Below are 11502 nucleotides of genomic sequence, written 5' to 3' on the forward strand. Positions count from 1 at the left end.
AGCAAGAGCCTTCGTGGGACAGCTCGCCTCCTGGTCCTGGTCATCCTCGACATTCCCTGGTCCTCGTGGCTGCAGCGACAAGCTTCACCTTCACCTGCAATCTTCACGACATCGCCTGGTTCCTTCCTGGTTCCACGTGGTCACTGGCTAGTGACCTTGACTCTGTCCCTTCTGCTTGCAGGTCTCCTCTCTTCTTGATCCCAGCCTTGGGATCCACCGGACACTCTTTCTTCAGGCATCCATAGGAGTCGACGACGAAACCCGACGCAACTTCACCCCTATGCACCCGCAGCCTGTGGGCTAGGTAACTTGGGTACTCCGGTGCTCATCAGGATAGTGACTATCCTAGTGTCTAGTTTTCCAGTCTCGTCTTCCTAGCTACTCCGGAAGTGTCCTAAATCTATCTATTTCTAAACTGTACTATTGCTAGTGACTTTTACGCATTACGCGTGAGTGTTTCCACTCTGCACCTGAATCCCGTGGGCCTCCCACTTCCTAACCTTTGGTAGTATAGTGTAGCCCCAGCGATTCCCTAGGCCTAGGCCTATCCTATTTCCGTGACAGTGGTCCTTATACCACTTACTTAGTATATGGTTTGCGTGGCCCCTTGGGCCTAACTGTATTACTTACCTGTGTGACTTAATGTATGCATAAATAAGACTGTGTTGTACTTACCTCTAATCTCATAAAGAGTGCTGAGGGTTTGACTAGAATAAATACACTTTATTTTATATATATATCTGTTGTGGTGTCCTTTCATTTGGTATTCAAGGGATTATATATGGTATCACAGCTGGCTTCACATGCCATTCAGAGTTTAGCCTAAGACTGCTCTTGTCCATGCTACCACTAGGGTAGCTGGTCTATAAGGTTGACTTTACAACCAATCACCATAAGGGTATTTGGACTGATATAAGGTGTACACTAGAACTAGTGACATCATACATCAGGCCAACTTCTCACACTGGGCACACACTGTTAGCAGATCTTTGAATGGCCCTTGGCTTGTTGATGTGAGTTTGTTTCTGATCTCCAGGCACCCATTGGGTGTAGTGTCTGTCTCTGCGCTGCTGCTGTGGTGGTGTGTGCTGCCACTCTTTCACAATGTTGGCTGTTCATTAGCTGCTGTCATGTGCAAAACAGTGCCTTCACCCCCATGTGTTGATGCAAGGCGTCCGCCATTTGCTGGCGAGTCTTTCCTGTGTGGGGACACAGTGTTTGTATGGCTGTGACCTAGGCCATATGGGCACAGGGCAGTGTTGTCTGCTTCTGAGTTGCACTATGTGAATTTTGGGGCCCACCCTCCCGCCATCCGGGTTACCGTGTCATGTGTTGGTGTCTTCTGTGGCCTGTGACTTGACATTGTCCAGCTGGGTGCATGGGGAATGGTGGCGCCAGTGGCATGTGCGTGTTCATGGAGTGTGGTTGAGTCATGCGATAGCTTGGGGTGGTTGCGTGCCTGTTAGTGATTTTGGTTGTGGATGACGTTCCCCCCATGTGAGGTGCGTTGTTTGTGTACTCACCCGGGTCTCGGAGTCCTCCTAATCCTTCGACTGCCTCCACCGGCTGTATGGCCATCACCCTCTCCTCCCAGGGCTGGTAGTGTACGGGTCTGCGGGAGGGCCCTCCTCCAGTGGCGTTGGCCTGGTTGTGTTCCTCCAGCATCTTGGCTCGGACCCTCCTCCGCAGATCGTACCACCTGGCTTGGCATTCATGCCTGGTCCTTCTGGTGTCCGCAACAGCATTCACAGCATCGACGATGGTCTGCCACATGGCTGTTTTTGCTGCAATGCTGGTCTGTCTGACCAATGTTCCAAAGAGCTGTGGCTCGACTCTGAGGATTTCATCGACAAGGACCTCCAACTCTCGGTTACTGAACTTTGGATTCTTGTTAGTGGGCATGGTGAGGGGTGTGGGTGTGGATGGTGGGGGGTGTGTGTGGATGGTTGTGGGTGTGTGGGTGTGGTTGTGCAGGTGTGTGCGTGTGTGAATGTGATGAGGGGGTGTTTGTGAAGGTGGTTGTGTGAAGGTGTGCAAGTGTAAGGTGTGGTGAAGCTTGTAGTATGGTGCTGTAGGTTGTATGTGGTGTCTGGCAGCAGTGAGTCTGTTGCAAAGGCTCATGGTTTGTGTGTGTGGGCCCTTTTTATTGGTCCATTGGTGGGTGTGGCTGTGTTTGAAGTTTGGGTGGGTGTGTTATAAGGAGTGGTGGTGTTTTGGGCCTCTGTTTGTTTTTGGCAGTTGCAGGTCAGTGAATGTGTTTTTTTAGTGTTTGTTGGACATGTTTTGTGGCTTTGTGCCATTCGAATGCTGTATTCTTGTGTTGTTTTGTTTTGTCCTGGTTGTGTACGTGCGTTTTTAGCGTGTGTACGGTGTGTACATGGGCCATTTGGTTGTACGGTGCTGTCCTTGTGTGTGGCTTGGTACGACTCGTACATGCGTTTGTGATGTTGGGGCCTGGGGTGCGCTCCGTACTTAGGAGGTTGTGGTGGGGGTGCGACTCTGACGTACACGGGTGTACATACAGGGGGGTACGACACGTACAGGGGTGTACATACACGGGGGTAGGACACGTACACGGGTGGGGGTACGACTCGAACGTACAGGGGTGTACATACACGGGGGTACGACACGTACACGGGTGGGTGTACGACTCGAACGTACAGGGGTGTACATACACGGGGGTAGGACACGTACAGGGGTGTACATACACGGGGGTAGGACACGTACACGGGTGGGGGTACGACTCGAAGGTACAGGGGTGTACATACACGGGGGTACGACATGTACACGGGTGGGTGTACGACTCGAACGTACAGGGGTGTACATATACGGGGGTAGGACACGTACAGGGGTGGAGGTACGACTCGAACATACAGGGGTGTACATACACGGGGGTACGACACGTACAGGGGTGGGGGTACGACTCGAACGTACAGGGGTGTACATACACGGGGGTACGACACGTACAGGGGTGGGGGTACGACTTGAACATACTGGGGTGTACATACACGGTGGTACGACACGTACAGGGGTGGGGGTACGACTCGAACGTACAGGGGTGTACATACACGGGGGTAGGACACGTACAGGGGTGGAGGTACGACTCGAAAGTACAGGGGTGTACATACACGGGGGTAGGACACGTACAGGGGTGTACATACACGGGGGTAGGACACGTACAGGGGTGGGGGTATGACTCGAACGTACAGGGGTGTACATACACGGGGGTAGGACACGTACAGGGGTGTACATACACGGGGGTAGGACACGTACACGGGTGGGGGTATGACTCGAACGTACAGGGGTGTACATACACGGGGGTAGGACACGTACAGGGGTGGGGGTACGACTCGAACGTACAGGGGTGTACATACACGGGGGTAGGACACGTACAGGGGTGGGGGTACGACTCGAACGTACAGGGGTGTACATACACGGGGGTAGGACACGTACAGGGGTGTACATACACGGGGGTAGGACACGTACAGGGGTGGGGGTACGACTCGAACGTACAGGGGTGTACATACACGGTGGTACGACACGTACAGGGGTGGGGGTACGACTCGAACGTACAGGGGTGTACATACACGGGGTAGGACACGTACAGGGGTGTACATACACGGGGGTAGGACACGTACAGGGGTGGGGGTACGACACGAACGTACAGGGGTGTACATACACGGTGGTACGACACGTACAGGGGTGGGGGTACGACTCGAATGTACAGGGCTGTACATGGGGGTACGACACGTACACGGGTGGGGGTACGACTCGAATGTACAGGGGTGTACATACACGGTGGTACGACACGTACAGGGGTGGGGGTACGACTCGAACGTACAGGGGTGTAAATACACGGGGGTACAACACGTACAGGGGTGGGGGTAGGACTCGAACGTACAGGGGTGTACATACACGGTGGTATGACACGTACAGGGGTGGGGGTAGGACTCGAACGTACAGGGGTGTACATACACGGGGGTAGGACACGTACAGGGGTGGGGGTACGACTCGAACGTACAGGGGTGTACATACACTGGGGTAGGACACGTACAGGGGTGTACATACACGGGGGTAGGACACGTACAGGGGTGGGGGTACGACTCGAACGTACAGGGGTGTACATACACGGGGGTACGACACGTACAGGGGTGGGGGTACGACTCGAATGTACAGGGGTGTACATACACGGGGGTAGGACACGTACAGGGGTAGGGGTACGACTCGAACGTACAGGGGTGTACATACACGGGTGGGGGTTCGACACGTACACGGGTGTACATACAGGGGGGGTGTGTACATTAACGGGGAGTGCGACTCGAACGTATGGGTGCTGGGGGGAGTGTTGGGCGCGTATGCGGGGACATGTCTCCATGGTTGCCATGGGAGTTCGGTGCGGACGGTGTTTTTACCATACGGTTGTGAGATCGGACGAACGGGTTGGATCGTGATTCCTCGGTCGGACTTCACTTTTCACATTTGTACGGTAAATCGTACGAGGACGTGTCGGACACATTTTCCGACCCGAGGACGTGTGGGGAAATATTCCGAATGCGGTTCGTATGGACTTTTTACCATGCGAATCGTGATTGCCAGTTTGTACGGCACTTGTACGATTCGTACGGTAAAAAGACCGGATACGAGTCGTACGGGGAATTTTTTTGCCGGATCGTAATTGGCACCTGAATGTTATACTATCTTCATTCTTGGTTGTCTAAGGATTATACTTGAGGAGAATGTTTTTGAATTTCAAGGCAACCTCTACAAACAAATAAAAGGTGTAAGCATGGGTGCATCTTGTGCCCCAACCATAGCTAATATCTACGTTGCTTACTTTGAACAACAATTTATCTTCAATGAGGTGGCCCCGTTCTTTGAATCTATATTCTATTGGTCAAGATATATAGATGATATTGTATTTATCTGGGATGATAACGAGGATGTCCTGACCGAGTTTATTACTTGGCTCAACTTGTGTGATTCTAATCTCCAATTTACATCACACATTAGTAATACTGAATTGGAATTCTTGGATATCTTGATCAAACATGAAGATGGCTATCTATTTGTAGATCTCTATACAAAGCCCACTGCTTGTAACACTCTGTTACATTACAATAGTTTTCACCCAACTACACAAAAAAATAGTATTCCATTCAGCCAATTCTTACGTTTGAGACGTAATTGCACTAAACTGGAAGACTATGACAACAGAGCAGTTGATATGAAGAAAAACTTTTTGGACCGCGGATATCCGCACAGATTGGTCAGGGAATCATATAAACGCGCTCGATTTTTTGATCGTCAACATCTTCTGAAAAATACGCAACCAAAAGAAGATACTAAACTTGTTTTTGTGACACGACACTCCCTAATGAATGAACAGATTCGACAAATTATCTGTTCTAATTGGCATCTGCTTAATGTTAACAAACCCAAACTTGAACAAATACCCAAACCACTTTTTGCCTATCGCAAAAATAAAAATCTCAAAGATTTAGTGGTTAGATCACGCATGCCGAAACAAAAAGAACAAACACAGCTTAGTATTGATGGCATGAATCCAATAGTAGGTAATTTTAAGTGTGGTACCTGTATAGTTTGTCCGCAAGCAATAGAGACAAAAGAACTACACGTTAACGGACAAATTATAACATCAAAAAACCTTAATAATTGTAAGACCAAGAATATTGTCTACCTGCTCTTATGTCCATGTCACAAAGGTTATGTGGGTGAAACGTCACGTACACTTAATACAGGCTTGACTGAACATAAATCAGCCATAAAAACCAGAAAACTGACTGCATCTTTGGTGTCTCATTTTCTAGATAATAACCATACTTCAGCCTATATACGTTGGTTCATTTTGGAAAGGATAATTAACGAAAGAAGGACAATGTTCCGACAGAATAAGAAAAAACGCGAGGTCTTCTGGTTCTTTTCTTTGGATACAGTCAATAGGGGCCTTAATCTTGAAATCCCGTGGGAACAGAGTTTTCTGTAATATTCTTAGTCTCTGTCTTGATACATTTTGCGTTAATATACTGGGACTATGTCTCAACTCGTATCGAGTTCTAATTAGCTCATTGTGTATGGCATCTATTTTTGACATTCTGTTTTTTGTCTTTGTAAATATTTCTAATCTTTTTTGAGTTAGTTTTCAGTAACAAAAATATTTATTAATAATTCTGAATATCTACTTTTTCTATTTTTCTTCTTATATTCATTCTGACCCGTTGATCACGCGGTCTATTCAGTGACATATGGCGTCTATTTCACCTCAATTATTTAACTCCATTCGAGTAAGGCGCATCTATTCTACTCCGATCATTTAGCTCAATTGAGTAAGGCTCAGATAACTCTCTACCCTACCCCAATACCGCTAGTTCGAATCTCTAGTTTACCAATAAAATATACTTTTTGGATTCAGGAAATGGGTTTTTTGTTCGTCTATTTTTACGGTACATAGTTGTAACAGTCTTTTGGATTCAAGATAACATCTAGTTTTGCCGTCAATTATGTATTTATAAACTTCACGTACCAAAATCGAAACGTGTAGTCTTTTTTCTATCACAATACCCACTGATTGCCTGACCTTAGCATGGCGCAAATTATCTGTAGCCCATTGGACCATGGCTTTTTCAATTTGAATTTGCGCGGCAAATCCAACGTCTATTTAAGATAGAGTGTAGAACTCTTTGGTTCGCATCTATCCTGACTCATCGCCAGAAGATCGGAGACTCTCTATCGCAAAGGGCCCCCATTCCACTGTTTCTTCACTTTCTATTATGGTATTTCCTAAGCTTGGGAGTTCTGTCTAGAGGGTTAATATCTCTATAAAATAATTCTTATACTTCCCATTTGTTTAGATATCGATATATGTATCAACATACTTCTCAACAACAATAAAATAATCACTTGCAGTATATTGCGCTTAAACCACGGCCTTAGTAAGTATGTAGTATCAGTTTGTCCGTTTAATCTTACTTGCTTATTCATTTAGTTTATTCAGGACAATATTTAATAGCGTATGATGCTCATATTGGTGAATATTAGTGCACATTGTTTGTTGTTCTTCAAATATCTTTGTATTGTTTAACCTTATTTCGATATTTAGGGTGTTTAGCTGATTAGCTATCGGTTTAACCTTCTGATCTTACACGGGAAACCTATTTGCTATTTACGATAGGGTGCAGAAATCCTTAGTCTTAATATATTCCACCTATTATTACATAATTTAGTCACCATATTTCTCTCTTTTTTCTAGATGTTGACATATGTAACTACTCATTCTGCAAATACATTGCGCAATTATTCGTTTGTAGTACGTTTAATCAAACGATTTTAGTAAGTATTCATTACCTTTGGTAATCAATTTGGGCTATGAATGCATACATCACTTTTTCTTGATCAAGAATTAAGTATTGTTATTTACTCGCAGATATTATATCAACCTTTTTGTGGCACTCCAACTACGAGGTTGCACCTAGACCTTTTGGCGCGCTATATCCTGAATTAATCTCCTAGTAAGTTTAGCCCATATTATCTATTTTTGTTCAGTATGAGCTAGTTACCATGCATTCACCATTCAATTAAAGATATCGTTTAAAATTTATCATTGATTCTCTCCCTCTTTAGGACTCTTGCATATATGAAAAATACGGAATAAGAATTACTCCATTATATCTTCTCAGATATGATAATAAACTTATAGAACCTTAGTAAGTACACTTTAACATATAATTACTTAGTATTCCCATTAGCTCTCATGAGATACTGGTGTACCTTGAGGCACCCAATTATCATTATTCCTTTATCTTCAAAAACATGATATTTCTAGGTATCAACATGTAGCTCATATAGTTATTTTTCTTGTTTCTTTTTCCTGTTATCTTTTTTAGTTTATCCCTCTATTTTTATTGTCCCTATTCTCCTTTAAGATTATTATATCTTTTTCTCTATCCTTTCGGTCTTATTTTTTATTTTTTATTCCTGTTTCACGTTTTACTCTTTTTCTTCACTTTGTAACTAAAGAAGTACTGACTATATGAGTTATATATATTCTTGATGTTGCCAAATGTGTGTGTTTCCTATTGTATCCATAGAGTTGTATATATGCTTTGTCATATTCAAAGTGACTTTAATGTATGTTCTTGTTCACCCCTTCCCTGATATAAATAGGTATACTATGTATTAGTTCAGATTAACTGTTATCTTTCAGAAGAATTATGATTAGCCGTTGTAAATATATGTTTTTATATTGTATTTCTCTGTATTTAATAATTGACCAAACTTGCCAGGTGTATGTATGTATATATTTAACTATTTGGTTGAAAATGCAACAAGAGATATGATTTGTAGATTCTATTTACTTATATTCTTTTCTATATTATTTTATGCTTCTTATAGTTACTATGCAATAGACGGTCCCCTGATGAAGGCAGCTTTGCCGAAACGCGCGTAGTCTCCATCTGCCGCTTTGCTTCCATCGACTACTTTATTGACCGTATTATTATTTTCTCAGGATATGAATCTATATTAAATTTAGAATCATTGTTCACTATTTTGTAAAAATAATTGTTTCTGTATATAGATGCTTTATCTTTTTGTATAATAATAACAAATAAATGATCATAAAACACCTAAATATGTCTTTCTGGATCTATATTTGGAATTGTACTGATTAACTACGTATAGATATATACCTGGTAATTATTGGCAGTTTTAGTTAAATTTGCTATTGCTCTTTATCTAATATTGATAGGGCTGGCAGGACACTAGCGTGGTTGGAGAGGCGAGAACAGGGAACGAGATGGGTACACAAACTGACGAAACCAGGGGGCATAACAGTGACGCATCCACAGGAAATAGCGGAGGAATTCGCTGACCACCTGGAAAAGGTATACTCCCCCTCTACCCACTACACGGCTGACGATTCGCAGCAGCTCCTCTGGGATAGTGACCTGCCGGGCCTCTCAGATGTAGAGAGGGACACCCTGGAGGGAGATCTTTCGGACGATGAAATTAGCAAGGCCCTAGGACAGATTAAATCCGGTAAAGCGATGGGGCCTAACGGCATGCCGGTTGAGTTCTTAAAAGCCACTGCCTCTCTCACTGTGCCACACCTAAGGGCCATGTATGAAGAGAGCCTGGAGGTGGGTAGGTTACCAGTGGATCAGCGGCTGGCCACCATTGTAGTCATCCACAAACCGGGTAAACCAGCGGACAGTTGTGGCTCCTATAGGCCAATCTTGCTGATTAATGTGGAGGCAAAGGTATTGGCGAAAGTCCTGGCAAATAGACTAGTGACGGTTATTGCATCATTTGTCCATCCGGACCAATCTGGATCTATACCAGGGAGGAATACGGCCCTTAATATACGGCGCGTTCAGAATGTGATGGCTCGTAGGCAGTATATTGAGGAGGACGCAGCGGTGTTATCTCTCGATGCCTCAATAGCATTCGACTCCATAGAATGGCCGTATTTGTTCGAAGCCCTGGAAAGGGTGAGACTGGGCCCTAAATTCATAGCTTGGGTGGAGCTGTTATATACGGATGTGTTGGGACAGTTGAGGGTTAACAGCTATACGTCCCGCACATTTAGGTTAAGAAGAGGTACTAGACAGGGATGCCCGCTATCCCCGCTGATATTCTCCCTTCTGCTGGAGCCCCGTGCGGCATGGGTGTGCCGAGATGTGATGATACGAGGGCTGCGTTGGGCGGACGCTGTGGAAGATCGTATATCCTTGTATGCGGACAACATACTGTTATATCTAGCCTCCCCGCACAAATCCATCAGGGTAGTGCTCGACATCTTCACGAATTTTGGCAAGTATTTGGGGTATGCGATTAATTGGCACAAGTCCGTATTGTTTATGTTGAGGGGCCAAGTCCCCCGACTTCCGGCTGAATGCACCATAGCGGTGGCAGAGGAGGGGTTTCGATATTTAGGGGTCTTTATCACATTGGATCCAGCTCATTTTTACAGCTCCAATCTGGCCCCCCACTGGCTAGACTACACGCGGATGTGAAGCACTGGAGATCCCTGCCTCTCACGCTGTTGGGGCGTGCCGCACTCTTTAAAATGTTGTCTCTCCCTCGTTTTCTCTACATACTCCATAATTGTCCGCGCAGAGTACCAGACTCATATTTTAGAGCAGACGAGGGTGAAATCCGCACGCTGCTGTGGGATGGGAAGGCCCCCAGGGTCGCACTGAAGAACTTGACAAAGGGCTGGTATGATGGAGGCATAGCGCTGCCCGACCTGCAACTCTACTACTGGGCGGCGCAATTGGTGACTGCTAATCACTGGCTATATCACCCCCCTGACGACCCAGCATACGCCCTTGACCGTTACCAAACTGATCGCTCCGGTTATCTGGGGGCCCTGTACACTAGTGATAGGAATAAAAAGAAGAGATTTTTTTTTGGGACCTACCCAACACACGTTAGAAATATGGCATATAGTTAATTCTCGTTTGGGGTGGGCGGCTGTTCTCTCACAGGTAATGCCGCTATGGTATACACAGAAGCTGGGCATGTTATGCTATCAGCCTGGGTTTGACAAGTGGGACCTCATAGGTAGCTCCGCAGTGAAGGACCTGGTTAAGAAGGGAGCTATACTTACATTTGGTGACCTTCAGAGTCAATATCATCTGGCTCAGGGAGAAATATACAGATATTTCCAGATTAGACACGCGATACGGGCGGCTTTTCTGCCCCTTAATGATATACCAGAGTCGTCACCATTGGAGGACCGGCTGTTAGATGGGCCTCTAAGTTCAAAGGCGATATCTCTCACATATAAATAGTTAAGTAATAACCTGCCAGACACCTTTCCAAAGTTAAGGGAGCGATGGCAAGATGACTTAGGCCCAATGAGCGACGAGGATTGGCAACTGGCTCTTATATTCCCTCTGGAAGCGGCCATCACACTTAAATTCAGGCTGATACAGCTTAGGATACTTCACCGTTTATACATGACAGGGAAAACTTTGGCGAGAATAGGGTCTAGACCTAACGACCTCTGTATGAGGGGTTGCGGATAACAGGCCACCTTTTATCATACTTTGTGGAGCTGCCCCAGGATACGTGCCCTTTGGGAGGGAGCTTCGGATCACATGCAGGCGGCCTTGAGAAAGAAGATAGTGTTGTTGCCACAATTGGGATTGTTGAATATATGGGAGGCGACTGATCTCACGGAAGTCAAACAGCAATTCACAACACTGGGGTATACGTTAGTTAAACAGGAAGTGGCGAGAGGGTGGGGGGGGAGCAAACCCGCCGCCCATCACCCTGTGGGCAAAAGAGCTGGACAGATGTATGTTGGCAGAGTCCGAAGTTTTTGTTGCTCGGGGGGCCCCAAAAAATGGAATAGAAAATGGTTGCTGTGGAATAAGTATCGGGGGGATCCCTGTGTGTCACCTACGATGGAAATGGAGATGCGTAGACATGCGGAACAGGAGAGGAATGCTTGATATGCAATTTAAATTGATGTTTGCT

The 11502-nt window shown here is 45.6% G+C and overlaps 1 long non-coding RNA gene across 1 annotated transcript in view; it reads left to right on the forward strand.

The window, feature by feature from the left end:
- Positions 1 to 8623, forward strand: part of LOC146869879 (uncharacterized) — a 103097-nt gene extending 94474 nt beyond the window's left edge. The window contains exons 3-6 of the long non-coding RNA XR_014981536.1: positions 7268 to 7347; positions 7442 to 7526; positions 7639 to 7721; positions 8410 to 8623. This is a non-coding gene — a long non-coding RNA (uncharacterized LOC146869879). The remainder of the gene's footprint in view (positions 1 to 7267; positions 7348 to 7441; positions 7527 to 7638; positions 7722 to 8409) is intronic.
- Positions 8624 to 11502: the final 2879 nt, after the last annotated feature.

Source organism: Triturus cristatus, chromosome 1_1, assembly GCF_964204655.1.
Source record: "Triturus cristatus chromosome 1_1, aTriCri1.1, whole genome shotgun sequence".
Classification (NCBI taxonomy): domain Eukaryota; kingdom Metazoa; phylum Chordata; class Amphibia; order Caudata; family Salamandridae; genus Triturus; species Triturus cristatus.